Source organism: Drosophila takahashii, chromosome 2R, assembly GCF_030179915.1.
Source record: "Drosophila takahashii strain IR98-3 E-12201 chromosome 2R, DtakHiC1v2, whole genome shotgun sequence".
In the NCBI taxonomy this organism is placed as follows: domain Eukaryota; kingdom Metazoa; phylum Arthropoda; class Insecta; order Diptera; family Drosophilidae; genus Drosophila; species Drosophila takahashii.
This window is the reverse complement of record NC_091679.1, coordinates 10,338,665-10,357,543: the sequence shown is the minus strand read 5'-3', so window position 1 is coordinate 10,357,543 and position 18,879 is coordinate 10,338,665. Positions and strand designations below refer to the sequence as shown.

At 40.2% G+C, this 18,879-nt stretch overlaps 1 protein-coding gene across 1 annotated transcript in view; it reads left to right on the top strand.

Moving 5' to 3' along the window:
• The window catches only part of LOC138912734 (transcriptional regulator ATRX homolog), a 1,213,613-nt gene that overhangs the window by 544,824 nt on the left and 649,910 nt on the right, over positions 1–18,879 (top strand). The window lies entirely within an intron of this gene.

Here is an 18,879-nt window from a genome sequence, read left to right as displayed (position 1 = left end):
GCTGAGGATTCCGTCTACGTGAGGGAGTGGATAAGCATCCTTCACGGTCAGCTTATTCACTTCTCTCGAGTCTAAACACAATCGAATTTTCTCACCCCGCTTAACTAGGACGCAGTTGCTGCTCCAAGGGCTTCGCGATTCTTCTATGACGCCTAAGGAAAGCATGTTTTCGATTTCGGCAAACATCATTTTCTCCTTTGCAGGTGAAATTGGCCAGTGGCGTTGCTTTACCGGCTTCGCCTCGCCAACGTCGATGGAATGCTCTATTAACTGCGTTCGCCCTAATCCTTCGGTCTCATAGGAAGGCAACCTGCTGATTACGGCTTCTAGCTTCATTCGTTGTTCGTTTGAAAGAGTATGAACTTTCGGGGCTTCTACTAAATCATCGTCCCGCCCTACGTCAAGTTCAGAGACTGATTCTTTTTCGTCTATTATCTTGTTCAGCAGACCAAAATCGCGCCAGAAATCAATACCGAGGTACACGTCTTGTTTGAGATCAGGTATTACGAAAAATTCGACTTTATTGGTGCGATTGCGATATGTGACGTCGATAATAAGTCTACCAACGACAGGACACTCTGCGTTATTCGCGGTTTTGATACGCCCTGAGCATTTACGCAATTCCGGACGACATGCTATCTCTTTAGCGGCGCTGCCACCAATGCAACTGATAGTCGCACCCGAATCGAGCAAGGCTACGTATCGTCTGTCAAAAATATCCATTTCGGTGTATAGGCGGTTATCAGAATTGAGAAAAACAGCTGCTACTAGCTTTTTCCGGCTTTGTTGCACGTTTAACCAAAACTGCCGCAACCGGGAGGTTGAACGTCTGGGTTCTCGAGATACACTACAGCTGCTAACGTCTCCAAAAATTCTTTTCCTAGCTGCTGCATATAGTTCTTCTCGAATATGATATGGCTGGTGAGGTTTAAATCTGTCAGAAGTGGGTTTTTCGAGACTACTACTTTGAATATTCAGACCCGGACTCTCGAAAAGATCGGTCTGCGTACCACAGTTCTTTGTTAATGGTTCGGATGCGGCGCGTGGACTTTTGTCGACGCATCCCGTTGACGGTTTTCCGGCTGTTTACAGTTTGGACAGTTCGGCTTAAAAGTGTTTTTAGCTCCGCAACCATAACAGAAGATACTGCGGTCCTCAAGACACTCGTCGAAACGATGCCCCATCTTTTCACAATTCCAACATTTTATTGGATTTCGCTGCAAGGCGGAAACTTCTCCTGCATCACTATCCTCTGTCTCCTGTTCGAGTTGGGAAATGGAGGGACGCGCGGAAAAATTGTTCCTTCCTACCTGCGGTCTATTCTGCTTACAAAACTGTTCGTGAGTACGTATCTCTTCTCTCAATCTCACTAACGTGTTAATACGCAAGTGCATTAACTCATACCTAAGAGAGGGTTTTGCATGACGAATGAGAAGTTGGACCAAAGATTCTTCGGAAATCGTGGTACTTAGACGCGCAACTAACTTTTCTACTTGGAACTGGTATTCCTCGAATGGTTCCCTTTCCGCTTGACGTCTGTTGTTTATCGCTTCCCATATGTCCATGTCTGTGTCTACATCCTTAAACTTTTCCCTAAACTCTAGACAAAACTCATTCCAAGTAAACTGGCGGCAAGCTCGGTGGAATTTCCAATACCACTCGTTTGCCTTGCCTACAAAACAAAGGTGTAAGTGATCGCACAGCAGCTGGTAATTGCCGTTCAGGTTCTGCTGCGCTAGGGATTCTACTCTATATAGAAAATCTTCCATCTGTAATCCATCCTTGGCTCCGTCGAATTTCACGTGCCAGCTTTGGATGATACTGGGAACTTTCTCCGGCTGTACCGAAGAGTAAGACCTGACTGAATGATGGCTCGCTTGGCGAATGCCAGAGCTGACGTTTGTGTTTACGGTAGGCGAATTCAGCCCTAATGGTGGTTGCGATTGACCGGCTGTGAAAGCTGGCCTGTCCGTAGCGTCGCCAACTCTTCTCCTATCCTGGGAATTCGACCTGCCGACTTGCAAATTAGACAGTTGCGACTGAATAAACTGAGTGAGGTCATCCCTCAGTTGTCGCTGCTGAGATTGCATTGCCGCTTGTACTGCTCTTCCTATTTCTTCCGAATTATCCGCTCTGGAAGATTCCAGAAAAGAATCGGTGTTTGCGCTTCTGTCGTTCTGTTGACCTGTGCTCTGTTGCTGTTGAGACCTAGTAATCATGCCTCTGCGTGGTGCAGAGCCTCTTCCTCTACCTCTTCTTTCACCCCTGCCTCGGCCTCGATTATCGATTTGGCTCTCACCCCTATCGGCTGCAAGATTACCGGTTGCTAAGTTCGCATTATTTGTTCTGTGATCCGCATCAGTGGACAACTGCTGCACGGTGCACGCCTGATTACAGGTTGGGCAAGAATTCGATAATATCAAATGATCCGTAATGCATTGGTGGTGAAATCTGTGGTCGCATGCCGAAACTGCTGTTCGGTCTTCAACGTTTATTGGTCTCGCGCATAAAATGCAAACCGCTGTATCTTCGTTCGCAACGGTTGCCAGATCCTCATTACTATGGCGTACTGACATGTTTTAATCCAAAAAAAAATCAACTAATTTCTTTAAATATTCTTCAAATTGGTCCGTGTTTTCCAACGAGTTAATTATCGGTTTCGTCCGCTTGGTATTCTCTCTAAAAGTGCTTTACACTACTGAATTATTAACATTGAAATGGTTCCTAGAACACGGATTCGCTCCCCTGGTCAATTATCGAAGTTCCTCCGATCTATTGCATCTCCTAGGTACGCGCGCTATGTTCTAGTACAGGTAACTAAAGATTCCCACGAAATTGGCTTCCTGCGGCTGGTTTGTGCTGGTCGTTCGTACCGTAATGACTCGATAATCGAACGCTATTCCTAGCTACAATTTCCTAGCTCGCTTCCTTCCGACTACGAATTGAAATCTAGTTCCCCGAAGTTAATTTTGTATTTTAATATTTCCCTAGCGAATGAGTGCGCTTCGGTCGCCTTAATCCGTAAGAACTCGAATTGCAGTCGCTTTTCCGGAAACCACACTTCAAAACACTTCCGGTTAACATTCAATACAAAATAGCTATCAACGGATTTAAATTACTGCAAATTACTAATGCTACATGGATGTGTAATTGAGCAAAATCGCTAGGCTAGTACCCTTCCGAGGATCCTACTGTTAAAGATTACAGCCCCTCGAAATTCTACTACATGGGTTTTATTTCTTACTTAATCTCCCCAAATGCGGTAATCGGTTTCTAGCCCCACATTCGGGCGCCATTTTCTGTAGTAGCCGCGAGGTAGGTGTTCACTAGAAATTAGTGTTAATCTCCAGCGTATAGACGATTTGGCATTGTGCACTTCTTGCATTTGCTCGGTACAAAGCTCGTCGGATATGGCGTGGGTTTTTTCCTCCTCGTCTATATAGCACACCCGTTCTACTACGAAAAGTTTAAGTGCACTTTCTGTATTTTACATGGTTGGTCTCAAAATAGTTGTGATACTCAGATGTATTCGGACGGACCCTAACAAAGCAGATTCAGAGAGAAATACCAGCGTGTTGGGCGGCTTAGGTGTTATTTGCCCCCATTCTATACCCTCCCATCCTTAGTAACACGATAGATTTTCATTGTTACCCCTTATCAAATGTCCTTTATTACTTCATTACTTCATGTTCAGAAAACTCGACATTAACTTCGTTGTTCAACGACGGACCGTATAATAGGGCTTAATTACATAACTTCATATTGCTCCAGTTCAATAATATCTCAAGTTCATTTCAAGATTAGTTCGACAGTTCAATTTTTAGATAGGTGAACCTAAATTTACATACTAAGTTATGTGATGCTCATATGTGTGCCCTAGCGGTATATCCCGGTTAAATCAAAATATTCGCATGCAAAATATAAGCCGATATCGGCGGTCACTTACGGAATATATATCCTTCGCTGCTGTTTCGCTGGGCCCATTGAAGATGCAGGTGCTGTGTGATTTAGACTTGGAAGAGCGTTGTTATTTGATATTAAACGGGATAAGGGTTGGCGTACATAATAGGCATTCACATGATTTACAAGCTAAATGAAAAGAAAAACTAACGTAAGAACAGGGTCGGAATTCAAAGAAAACAAATTATAGATATAAATGGAAAGCTCAATACGACTTCCTTAGTAGCGATTCCTGGAGTGGTCGCTAGTGGATGGCTGCGCCGGCCCGCATGTTTCGGCGGCGACGACGGATTTCACAATAGCCTCTCACATGGCCACTTGACTCAAAATGATCCCAATCCTGTTACGTGACCGGCTTGGATCGCCCTCACGCGGGGCTTGTGTTCTGCTTCCGCTGTTGACTCCTTTTCTTTAGAGTTGATCTACGAAGGTGGTGATCGGGTGATTCGGGCTGAGAGGTTATGGAAGCACGTGGGATTTGCAGCGCACCACTGTCCAAGAGGGATCAGCGTGGTCGTGGTCGGCCGCCGATTATCCGTGATCTTCCAGGCAAACGCCAACCGAATACTTTCCTCCAGATCAGATCCAAGGGTAAATAGCTATGCCGCCGCGGCTCTTCTTAGTCCGGGGACGATAACAAGTTCCGGAGATGCGCGCCTGTGGGCGTGGCCCGACCGCGTGTCAATTCTTGGCAGCGGAGTCTCAGCTGCACGTGTTGCCTGAGGCACACTTTTGCTGAGTGCAACAATCGTAGCGCTTGACCGGTCGTAATGGGTTACCAATTTATTTAGTTGAAAGCGCGAACGCGCCTTGCGTACGGACCGGCCTTTTGCCTACATGGGAATTTTCACTATTAGGTTATGTTCACTGTTTCAGATTTCTGTGCGTATAAATACCCGCTGAACTTTATTCACGCGCCGGTGAAACAGATTTATGTTTATATCTCCTGTATACTTTCGTTCGTGGCTCTTTACGGGTACCCAAATTCCACGTGGGGAATGGACTGGTAATTAGTTTTTCAACTCACAGATGTACGACTTGATTGCCAAAGATCACAAAACGAAATGACCGAGCTGCTGCTTAACAACGCGCTGGCAACGTGTACTGGAAAGTTCGCGAGCCGCTAGGAACGGGACTATTCCTGATTTCTCCTCTTCCTCTGTTCTCCTTCGCACGCATCGACTGTACGCAAGGGCGAGAGGGAAGATCTAGCTCTGCGTGCGCGAGTAGTGCGACTAGTATGATCTACGTTTTACTCTAACTTTTGACTTGCGGCGTGTACGAATTGGTATGAAAGTTGAGTAATTCTACGCTCGTAAGGTTTCTTGTTTTCAAAGCCGACCTGACCCCTACATTTTAGAAGAAGCCACGCTTTCGATTCACCATCAATAGCAAGAGAACCCGAGAGCTAATAACCAAAAGTAAAAGGGGAAATTAGAAGGATCACGGCACTCGTCACAGGCCATTGGGCCATTGGCACGCCAGCCATGAAGATGGGGCTTCCGTACAACGCTAATTGCAAAAGCTGCAAAGAAACAGACACACAGGAGAAACCTGAGCACATGATGTGCCATTGCCCAGCACTTAACCATATCAGGGCGAGATACTTCGGGACGTATCAGCTGGAATCATTGGGAGAAATAGGAAAGCAGAGGATAACTGCAATCCTAGGTTTTCTAAGTGACGCAGGCTGGTACTGAAGAGACGGCGGAGACAACAATTTACGAGGGTGTAGATCAAAACGTAGCTCAGCTCTACTTGGAGGTCCTCAGAGAGGACCTCACCACTTCTACCTACCTACTATATAAATTTCCAGGAAGATGCATTATTCCTAGGAAATCCATTGCTGCCTTCATCTTCAAGTCGAACATTCTTAGGAATGACAAATGCTTAACTTTAAACATTGGAGCCGCTGGTTGCTGTGCTCTGCTCCATTTGCATGATCGCCGATTCGCCCTGTCCACCGTTGGCTCCTTCAACTTCGTCAGATTTTTCTTGTTTGCCTTTGGCTTCTTCGAACTCCTCCGCTTCTATCTTCTGCAGCAAACTTTTAGGCAGCCACCGAGCCTACAATTCCGCTTTGGACCCCGTGGTGACCAATTTTACTGACGCCAGCCACTTTTTTAATAAAACCACTCTACCGTTGACAAATTCACTGTTTTTGTCCATTTCGACTTAGATCCATTGCTGCCTTCATCTTCAAGTCGAACATTCTTAGGAATGACAAATGCTTAACTTTAAACATTGGAGCCGCTGGTTGCTGTGCTCTGCTCCATTTGCATGATCGCCGATTCGCCCTGTCCACCGTTGGCTCCTTCAACTTCGTCAGATTTTTCTTGTTTGCCTTTGGCTTCTTCGAACTCCTCCGCTTCTATCTTCTGCAGCACACTTTTAGGCAGCCACCGAGCCTACAATTCCGCTTTGGACCCCGTGGTGACCAATTTTACTGACGCCAGCCACTTTTTTAATAAAACCACTCTACCGTTGACAAATTCACTGTTTTTGTCCATTTCGACTTAGACTTTTTGACCACTTCTGATTTTGTGGACGAAAGAAGAACCCGTGTTTGTATATTATTTTGTCTTTTATTTCGCTTTAGATGTTCTTGCTTTCGCACTTCGCTTAAGACTGGCTCCGCGGCGTGATCGCAGCTTTCCAAAAAACTCTGTTCTCTTGTGCTCTCTCATCTCCTTTTCCAGAGAGTGAGATAGCTATATATGTTCTAACAGATTGGTTAACATGTATAAAAGTGAGACAACTGTCTTATACATTCTAACGAAACTTAAAAGTAATCAACAACAATATCACCGAAATGTGTATACCAAAGCGAAATTTAAATAACGCTAGTTATAGCTGTAACCAAATTCACAGACATGTGTATTCTGTGTATTCCTAATGCGTAATTCTAATGTAGCCTGCTATAAAACGAAAAAATCAAAGAGTACCTAGCCAGCGAAAGGCATGATAATAAAATGTTTGATGCTGTCATGCATGTCTTTGACAATCAAATAGATTCAATGACATATAAAAAGAGAGCAAAAATGAAGGTGACATTAAAAAAAAACAGAAAAAAGGTCATATTAAAAATATTGATTGTACTTGCAATAGGGTTAGCGTGACCAATTTCATTTTTAAGGCAACTCCATCCTTTACTGAAATATCAATTTGTCCGTCTGGCTGCAGTCCTAGAATAACTGAGTTCCCCACAATTACCATTACATTCAAAAAGTTAGTAGGAAATCTATCTATTGTTATTCAAGATCATGTCGCCCTTGATGGGACCAAATGTCGAGAGAATTCCTGCGGTAGTGTCAGCACAGACAGCGTTCATTAGTAATATAAATAATTTTATTTAACAAAAATAAATATAAAAGGCTTTTATTCTATTCTTAGGAAACATTGTGCTGATCGGCGTGAATATAAACTATCCCCTGGACATTTCAGCATTACCTACTACTTTTAAAAGTCCCAAATCGGTGGATCGGTGGGGTTTGTGAATTTTTTAGGGCCATCAGTTACAACGAATGTAACCAACATTGTTTGTCATTATAAGGCTTTTGGACGAAGGAACGCACATTGGACAGTTTATGACGATTTACAAAAAAAGCTGATAGTCCCAAAAATAATATGGTCAAGCCAGAATTGCTTATATTATAAACTTTAAAGCTTTTTGAAGTGCAATTTCTTTAGGCGAGTTATGGGTGAATTTGTACGGAACTGTTTATATTGAAATTTTCACAATTTTATGTTCACTTTCTTGATTACATTTTTGTTTGATGTTTTATGGTGAATGTGGAAAACTGATGAAAATCCTGACGATCACGTTGGTGGCGCTGTACATACTTTTCCCAGAAAAACGGGAAACAATAGATGGAGGACCGCGACTTTTAGGTATTTTCCACGATGCTTGGGTGAAACTCTTCCAGGAAAACTGGAAATATCAGAAGGAGGAACTCAACTTTAACTTTTCCACAATGCTGTCTGGGAAGAAATTTACCCGGGCCGTAAGCCACGTAAAGGAGTAAACTCGACTTCCAAGAATTTCCCTAAGAACGCCTTATTTCATAAGAAGAGGGTGTTTCCACGAAATAATAGTAAAACTTACTTCCTTTAAGGCTCAGATGACACAATCAATTTTTAAACGATCGCAAGAATGAATCAAATATTTTTGACTGCTCTACCACTAACACCAATAATAAAGGAGCGATATCATATTAATCCTGACCCGCTTGCACTTCATTAAACTCAACAAAAGTAAAATTGTCACAAATTGACGCTAAAAATTGAATGAGTCATCTGAGCCTAATCACCAGGAACCTACCCTGCAAGCATTTTCTATCGCTATTTAGTGTCGTCTAGAAGATGAAAACGATCGTCCGCGATATCGCATTCGGATGTCTGTCTGTCTGTCTGTCTGTCTGTCTGTCTGTCTGTCTGTCTGTCTATCTATCTGTCTGTCTGTCTGTCTGTCTGTCTGTCTGTCTGTCTGTCTGTCTGTCTGTCTGTCTGTCTGTCTGTCTGTCTGCCTTTCTTTTAGTACGGCGGCACTTCTAGAAGCATCGCCGAAGTCACTTCTGGAAGTGCCTTCCGCGACACTTCTAGGAGTCACTCAGAAGTGACTTCGGGAGGTGTCGCCGTAGTGGAACAGTTCTTCCCGACGGGGGTGACTTCGGCGACGCTTCTAGAAGTGCCGCCGTACTAAAAGAAAGGCAGGCAGGCAGACAGACAGACAGACAGACAGACAGACAGACAGACAGACAGACAGACAGACAGACAGACAGACAGACAGACAGACAGACAGACAGACAGACAGACAGACAGATAGGCAGACAGACAGACAGACAGACAGACAGACAGACAGACAGACAGACAGACAGACAGACAGACAGACAGACAGACAGACAGACAGACAGACAGACAGACAGACAGACAGACAGACAGACAGACAGACAGACAGACAGACAGACAGACAGACAGACAGACAGACAGACAGACAGACAGACAGACAGACAGACATCCGAATGCGATATCGCGGACGACAGACAGACAGACAGACAGACAGACAGACAGACAGACAGACAGACAGACAGACAGACAGACAGACAGACAGACAGACAGACAGACAGACAGACAGACAGACAGACAGACAGACAGACAGACAGACAGACAGACAGACAGACAGACAGACAGACAGACAGACAGACAGACAGACAGACAGACAGACAGACAGACAGACAGACAGACAGACAGACAGACAGACAGACAGACAGACAGACAGACAGACAGACAGACAGACAGACAGACAGACAGACAGACAGACAGACAGACAGACAGACAGACAGACAGACAGACAGACAGACAGACAGACAGACAGACAGACAGACAGACAGACAGACAGACAGACAGACAGACAGACAGACAGACAGACAGACAGACAGACAGACAGACAGACAGACAGACAGACAGACAGACAGACAGACAGACAGACAGACAGACAGACAGACAGACAGACAGACAGACAGACAGACAGACAGACAGACAGACAGACAGACAGACAGACAGACAGACAGACAGACAGACAGACAGACAGACAGACAGACAGACAGACAGACAGACAGACAGACAGACAGACAGACAGACAGACAGACAGACAGACAGACAGACAGACAGACAGACAGACAGACAGACAGACAGACAGACAGACAGACAGACAGACAGACAGACAGACAGACAGACAGACAGACAGACAGACAGACAGACAGACAGACAGACAGACAGACAGACAGACAGACAGACAGACAGACAGACAGACAGACAGACAGACAGACAGACAGACAGACAGACAGACAGACAGACAGACAGACAGACAGACAGACAGACAGACAGACAGACAGACAGACAGACAGACAGACAGACAGACAGACAGACAGACAGACAGACAGACAGACAGACAGACAGACAGACAGACAGACAGACAGACAGACAGACAGACAGACAGACAGACAGACAGACAGACAGACAGACAGACAGACAGACAGACAGACAGACAGACAGACAGACAGACAGACAGACAGACAGACAGACAGACAGACAGACAGACAGACAGACAGACAGACAGACAGACAGACAGACAGACAGACAGACAGACAGACAGACAGACAGACAGACAGACAGACAGACAGACAGACAGACAGACAGACAGACAGACAGACAGACAGACAGACAGACAGACAGACAGACAGACAGACAGACAGACAGACAGACAGACAGACAGACAGACAGACAGACAGACAGACAGACAGACAGACAGACAGACAGACAGACAGACAGACAGACAGACAGACAGACAGACAGACAGACAGACAGACAGACAGACAGACAGACAGACAGACAGACAGACAGACAGACAGACAGACAGACAAATTATGATTGACCAATTTAAATTTAAATGTATATATTAGCTCCTATGAGAGCAAACCTCTTAACGAGGTAAAAAACTTGTGACGATCGCACCTTCAACATACAAAAGTTCTGATATCAACATTTGTGACGAAAAATTATTAAACTCGTCATTAAATAGACTTTCTAATATTTTCTCATTCGGCACGCTGCAATAGAAAATGTCTGTGAAGGGAAAAAGGCTGGAATAGTTTGCTAGGGCGGGCCGAATGAGAAAATATTAGAAAGTCTATTTGATGACGAGTGTAATAATTTTTCGTCGCAAATCAGATCTTTTGTATGTTGAAGGTGCGATCGTCACTAGTTTTTTACCTCGTTAAGAGGTGTTTTTATTTGATATTAATAGTCTGGAGTTTTGCTAGGGCCGCAAAGTTTGTTCGCCGATCAGCTGCTTGCAAGCAAAAAGAAGCGGAAAATAGTTCATAAAGTTTGACAATTCGCTATTTGTAATTTTGTGCAACAAATTGCATAAAAAAAATGGATAATATTGCTCAAAGTATGTAGATTATAGGATAAATTCATTATTTGAATATATGTGTTATTTGTTTATATTGTTAATCGTTTTTGTAGTGCCTTAAAGTAGTATATTTTTAACCAAAGTGTCCGTGTTTTGTGGAAAATAACTAATCTGCCATGACTCGCTATACAAAAGTAAGTCTGCAACAGTATTTGTAAATAAATATGTTATACGAAATCATAAATTGTACTTGCCCGTTCCTGCCCTTTCTATCTTTCCCCTCCAGCTAAAGGCAGCTCGACATTTGGTATCGCAATAACCTGAGCATAAGCAGTGAAAAATTTAAAATGTAAATATTGTTGTTTTTTCCGTTTCCCTTCTGATGTTCATACTGTAGTATTTTTTCGGTATTCAAGAAAATGTTGTTTTCTGTCCGCACGGGACAGCATTTAGCATTCAGCATTTATTATTTCGAAAACAGATGTGCTTTGCTTTTAAATTCAAAATATTCAATGCTAACAAAAATTATCTTATTTTTGTCATGTGTTTTCTGATGAAAAATCAGAAACACCTAGAGAAAAAGCACAGGCCCGGAAACACAAAGGAAAGCGTTGAAAGTTTTTCATGAGGAAGACATTTTTCAAAACCTGATATATGGGCATAATTTCTTAAAATCTCTGCCAGAAGGAGATGAGAACAATCAAATGTATTGACTGACCATGGATTTGAATGTTCTATTAAACTTGTGGGATCATTTTATTGTTGATTTTGCAATCCTTCGGTGGTCCTATCGATATGGTGGTTTGATGCCTCTCTTTTTTTATACCCGTTACTCGTAGAGTAAAAGGGTATATTGTATTCGTGCAAAAGTATGTAACAGCCAGAAGGAAGCGTTTCCGACCCCATAAAGTATATATATTCTTGATCAGGGGCACTAGCCGAGTCGATCTAGCCATGTCCGTCTGTATGAACGCTGAGATCTCAGAAACTACAAAAGCTAGAAGGTTGAGATTTCCCACACATATTCTTTGGCTTCCTACGCAGCGCAAGTTTATTTTAGCCGAGCGCCACGCCCCCTCTAACGCCCACAATCTTTTAAGATTTCCGAGAAGTATAAATGCAATTTTGTTGTGTATATTTATACCAGGGTTCGTAAACATCACTCATTTTAAATATCCCTCAAAAACAAGCCGACTCACAGTGTAAGATTTTGCCAATCTAGGGGGACTTAAATCAGTAGGAGTCGTATTTTTAAAGATATCGGCTTCAAATTTTGAGTGAATATTCTAGTAAGCCCAAAGATTATGTTGGACATAAAAAAATGGGCGTGGCACTTTTGGGGGCGTTAAAAATTGAAAAAAAACTTTTTTTTTTAAGATAAAAACCCCAAAAAAAATATTAAAAAAAATGTTCGACATTTTTAACTATTTTTTTATTTTTTGTTATAATTTTCGCCAACTTAAAAAATTTTGTTTTTAATTTTTGGAGACCACTTTTTTTTTCTTTTTTTTGAAAAATGTTGAATTTTGGTTATATGCTCATGTTTTTAGCTGTAACTTCGATGTTATAAGCTGAGCAGCTGCAAATAAGGTTTTATATTAAAGATAATTGATAACAAAAACAAAAAAATTTTGGTTTATATTTTTAAGATTCTTTTTTATTAAATGGTAACAATTCAAACTTCATGTGTACATCGTCTAGGGGAGACAGTGACTCAAAAATGTCTTCTTGAGCACTTATCAGCCGTTTAACGGTATGATCAATAAGGGATTGTAAACTTATTTCAGCATAGGATTCTCTTACTTTTATACCAGTAGGATAGCATAACATTTTTGGCTCCTTAACGGGATCAGAACATGGATATAATTTTGGACAGACAATTTTTGTGGTATTGTACTTCTATTTCTACAGAAGGGCAAGTGCTTGATCTGCTGAAAGGTGTTTTGCAGTGCTATTAGAAGATAATTTAGCTTTCTTAATTATAGTCCCCGTGGACGGGGGAGCATTTGGTAATTCATTAATTAATTTAGCTGAATCCCGTTTTCCTTCTGCCCGCAAAGCCTGCTCTGCAGCTGATAGCAATGGATTCTCATCTATCGTAGGCAAAAATTCTTGGCTTTTCCTTTTTTGTGTTTTAGGAAAACACTCAGAAAAGACTTTTTGTGACCTCCCTCTTGTACTTGAGGTGGAAGCAATGACATCAATGCGACAGTCTTCGCCATTTAATGTGTCCTGAAGGCCACTTGCATTATGAGCAAAAAACCTGGCTTATCTCTCCTAGATTTCTCAAATCGGTTTTGAAACTCAAAAGACAGTGTAATTTCAATTTGGAGTGGTCAATGTCATTGCCAAACACCATCACTGCGTGCTTTACAAGAGCGTCTCGCGGAGTGGTTTTTATGTTTTTCGACCAAACCTCGAAAAATGCAGCACGGCTTATTTCACTCGTTTCTAAATAGAAGGTCTTTGGGCAAAATATGGGCAAGATTTTATTTTAGATTCTGAATCAGAATGAATGCGTGCGAATGATGTAGGTTCTGGTTGGATAGAATACGATAGAATAATATAAGTTTTTTTCCACCAAAAAACAGAAATATGAAAAAATACACTTACTTTTTGGCACTTTTTTCAAAAAATGGGAAAAAAAAATTTTTTGGTCCCAAAAAAATTTGTTTGGGTTTAAAAGTGGATTAAGAATTGTCTAAAGTTTCTGGGAAAACTAATTTTTGGCTGCTCCCACTGATCACGCGATGCAATTGATAAGACTAAACTTTGTCAACTGTTGCTCGCTTCCCAGTGCAATTTTGCATGCATTTCTAAAGTCCAGCTTTAAAAACCGTTATCTCCCAAAAAAAAATTATTTGTTTTGTTTTGTGCCTGTTTTTGTAATAGTTGAACATTTCTAAAAGTGCTGCTAAAAGCTCATCGACCTCAAAAATAGTTCAACTTTTGCTAAAAGTCCCGCTAGATTGGCAAAATCTTACACTGTGCGACTGTGATGAAAATAAATATATATCAATCACGATACAAACAAATTGTCATCTTTGCTCATTCAAATACATATCGCTCACTGATCGAAAAATATTCATCATGAGTGAGGAAAATAAAATGATGAGAAAGTGAGGGAAAAAAATATCCCTCACAAGTGATGAAATGATCATTGACAATATAGTCAAAGACAAATAGCACCGACAACTCAAAAGCATGTTCAGTTTACAATGTGAAGAAATAAAGTATTTGATCCATAGTCGGTGGTAGACTTAGCAGAAGATACAAAATATGTAACCTGCGCTTAAAAACATATAAATTGCTTATTAAGTCCAGATAATACAACGAAAAACTTTTATAAAACTTGGTCTTAGTAGCCTTATTTTGGTTAATATTTTCCTCACTTTTTCCTCACAATATGTCAAAAATGAGGAAAATGTTTTGAGGAGAAAGCAGTATAAAGCAGTTGTGATTTTTGTCCGAAAAATATTCATCAGCCCTGCTTGGTTACGCCTCATTTTATTGTGACAAATATCACCGCCCTGTGTTGAAATTATTTTGTTTGAGCAAAATGACAGATTGTGAGGGATATTTTACGAACCCTGATTTATACGTATCGAAATTTAGAAGACATTTTTCAAATCGGATCATTCTTTAGAAAGTTATACGCAATCAAAATATATATATCTATCTCCCTCGCACTCCCTTTAGCTGAGTTACGATTATTAGTCGGGACACCAACCCGACTATAGCGTTCTCTCTTGTTGTTAACTGCAGTTATTCGTAATTTTTTTTCTGCAGAGAAATTATCTATAGTGGGCCTTGATTATTTCGAAAATTTTGCGGTGGCCGTTTTGTCGATAGTCAACAAAATACTCAGATATTTGGTATTTTAGGCACGAGAATATCGAAATGTAGTAGCATTTATTGTCGAATGCTCTTTTCTCCCACCTCTAGAACCACTTGAAAATATATGGGAAAAATGTAACATATACCAAAAAATGTCAAAATGCTACATTCAGCTCTGGTGATGAAAGGGCATTAATTTACTAAAATATAATTGTTTTCTATTACAAAAAACAAAAAAAAAAATTACCTTGTTTTACTCATTTAGTTAACACTGCGCTTCGCAAAATATGGGCGGTAAGTGTAGGCGTGGCCAGATCAAACTGAAAATTTGTATATATCTTTGAATTGATCTTATTATCAAATGTGCCAGGTTACAGCGGACTATGAACATTTTCGGAATTTATGCAAAAAAATTGGTCATTCCGACCAGTGTGCAGTGTGCAGTGTTTAGCTGCAGAAATAAAATTCTGCTGTGATGGTCCGATCATAATGAGTGATACACCAATCGAAAGGTATCCCAAAAACTAACGGGATTGCATACCAAGACTTTAAGAAAATCAATTGGCTTGGAAGATAGAGCGGTGAAAGTGAAAATTTCGAAAAAGTGAAATTTCGGGATAAATGCCTCCTTGCAATGTTTTAGTTGTGTTCCTATTGAAAATACCCGTAGAATAAGGGGTCATATGCTTAAATCCGACAATCCGTTCAGAAGTTATAGCCAAAAGAAGATTTTTTTCTTCTTCCCAAAATGAAAATTTAATTCTGTTTGTTAGTTTGTGAGTTTGTGCGCTTGTCAGTTTGTCCCAAAACGTTGGTTTAAGGTCCTGGAAATTCTATACGGTGTTAAACAGCTCGGTATAAGAAACATTAGTTCTACCACTTTGGAAAAACTCGCTAGTTTAGCGGGAAAACAGGTATAGATGGCTAATTTCGTAAGTCCATAACTTGCGAATTACGTACGCTACAGACTTGAGCTTTACCTCATATTAAATGTATTTTGAAGTACAATAAACGCCTTCCTAACACTAATATTGTATATGCCATAGTTAAAGGGTTATGCACAAAAAAAATTGTTTAACTTTATTTTTACCTTTTTTTTATTTTTTTCAAAAACGGCTCTAACAATTTTCCTTATAACTTTAAACTATATAGCCCTTGAGATTCCTTAAATTTTAAGTCAGGATCAAAAGTTTTTTAAAAACAAAAGTAGCCACTTTTCCCAGCTCAGAACAACTATCGCTGCATTAGTATTGCACTATTTGTGGGAGCGTATCCAAACTGTATTTTAGGGTCATGGAATCATTTAGATTGGTTTAAGCAGTTCCCTATATAAAACTTTTGTTTTACTACTTTTGGAAAAACCCGCTACTTTAGCGGGAAAAAAGCTACAAATAGATACATTTCGTGAGCTCGTAAGTTCTGAACTACTAAAGGTACAGTCATTTGCTATAACTCGTTTAAAAGGTATTTTGAAATACTTAAACACCTTTTTAACTTATTTTGTTTTTATACAATAGTTTAAAAATTATAGTTGAACAATTTAATTTTAAATGTATATATTAGCTCCTATGAGAGCAAAAGTAAACAAACAAAAACTTCTGATATCAAATAAAAACAAGAAAGAAAGCTAGCTTCGGCCAGCCGAAGCTTATATACCCTTGCAGAACGTTCCTATTAACTTACAAATCGCAAAAATTTTAAAATTACGTATTATTTTAATATTATTTTTTCTATCCTTCCCTATTGCAGCTATATAATATAGTCGTCCGATTTTTGTTAGATTTAATTCAAAACTCTGAAATATTAAAAAAAATCATATTCTAGAGTATAAGAGAATACAATAAAAACCAACGGAGCTATAATTTGTTTCCAATTAATTTCCCATTAATTTTTCGATCGTTCCTATGGCAGCTATATGATATAGTCGTCCGATTTTGATAAAATGAAAATTGAAATTCGGAAATATTTAAAAAGAGTCATGTTCTAAAGTAGAAGAGAATACAATAAAAACCAAAAAAGCTAAAATTTATTTCTGTGTAACTTTCCCATTAATTTTCCGATCGTTCCTATGGCAGCTATATGATATAGTCGTCCGATTTTTAAAATATTTTATTCGAAATTCTGAAATATTTAAAAAATAATATTTCCAAGAGTAGAAGGTTTTATTTCAAAAAACACCGAAGCTAGAATTTTTTTAACGTTTCCTTCCTATGGAAGCTATAAGATATAGTTATCCGATCCGGTTGGTTCCGACTTATATACTACCTGAAATAGAAAGAAGACTTTTGGGAAAGTTTCATCGCGCTAGCTTCAAAACTGAGAGACTAGTTTGCGTAGAAACGGACGGACAGACGGACAGACGGACGGACAGACGGACATGGCTAGATCGACTCGTCTAGTGATGCTGATCAAGAATATATATACTTTATGGGGTCGGAAACGTCTCCTTCACTGCGTTGCAAACTTCTGACTGAAATCATAATACCCTCTGCAAGGGTATAACAACTCTTAACGAGGTAACAAACTATTGACGATCGCACCTTCAACATACAAAAGTTCTGATATCAACGTTTGTGACGATAAATTATTACAGTCGTCATTAAATACACTTTCTCAAATTTTCTGATTCGGCAAGCTGCAATAAAAAAGACTGTGAAAAGTGAAGAAGAAAAAGGCTGGAATAGTTTGCTCAGGTGGGCCGAATCAGAAAATTTTAGAAAGTGTATTTAATGACGACTGTAATAATTTTTCGTCACAAACGTTGATATCAAAACTTTTGTATGTTGAAGGTGCGATCGTCACGGAGAGCTGTACGGACTTTTAGCACTTAAACAAACTGTAAGGGACACCATAGAAATACGCCACACCATCCGCAACAGGCATGACCAATCAGTTAAGATAACGAATGCAAGAGCTAAGAATAATCCGTTTTCCAAAGCCAAATCTTAGCTGTGGCCTTGCTGAAGCTCTCGCAGAGTGGAAAATACCATTTAAAGATAGGTGGAGGGTAGGATGATGCTTATCTTCAGGGAGAGATAGAGGAGCAACACGAGACACAGAGGCGTCGAAGTTATCCGATACAAAAGTCAAGTCTAAAATTTGCCCATTGTGATTAGAAATCCAATTTATCTGCAGCACAGATAGTTCAATGAGGCCTTCCATAAAGTCATTTTGAGTTCTGGAAGTCATTGATATCGAGTCATTACTCTGAAACCAAGAGACATTTTGGAGATTAAAGTCACCAAGAACAATAAGGTGATCATTATCGTCAGCCAACGAAGATACATGACGGATTGCAGACAGGTGGAGTAAATACATGTTTATTTCAGACCCTGGAGGTATTTAAAACCAAGTAATCAACATATTAGACCTTGGAAAGGAGAGTTTGACAGAAATAAATTCAATACTTGAGGAGTTAGGAGTGTTAATAAGGTCTGAAGTCAAGTTGGATTTAACCGCAATATGGACCCCCCACCACGACGGTACGGACGATCATTTCTATAAATAAATTAGTTTTTAGACATGACTTCACTATCATTTCTATAAATAAAGTAGTTTTTAGACAAGATTTCACTATCATTTACAGCCGAGTTAAGCCAGGTTTCAGAGAAAGCAATAACATTTGAATCTAGAAATAGTTTGGAGAGCTTACTTAGCAAACCTCAAACATTTTGATAGTGAATCAAAAAATCTAGTTTTCTGAAGCCGTTGAAACATTACGTGAAGTAGCAGAGGTTCTAACTGTCGAATTGTCTTTTTTTATGTACTCATGCACAATAGTATTTTCTAGCCAAAAACTCAAACAATTCATTTTATTAAACATTATTTTTACAGACAGTTGTCGAATTCAGGTTCATATTTAGCATTGGAATAGGGGATTGAAAATACCTAAATTTTTAATTGAGGACATCGACATCTAAGTTGGATTTAGTCATCTGAGTTTGTCTGCCTACTCATCGATTTCTCAAATCCTTCCATACCTGCGTCGAGCTCTGTGCATTTCCAAATTTAAAGTTATAGAATTTTGTTTTTAAAATTCTCTTTATCTTTTTCGTTACACGACTTCTTAACTGTAACGTTTCCATCGTCTATAGGCTCGGTCCCGCTGTTGGATTAGCCGTTTTATTTCCATATTGAACCAAGGCTGTTCGGCTGGTTTCCGACTT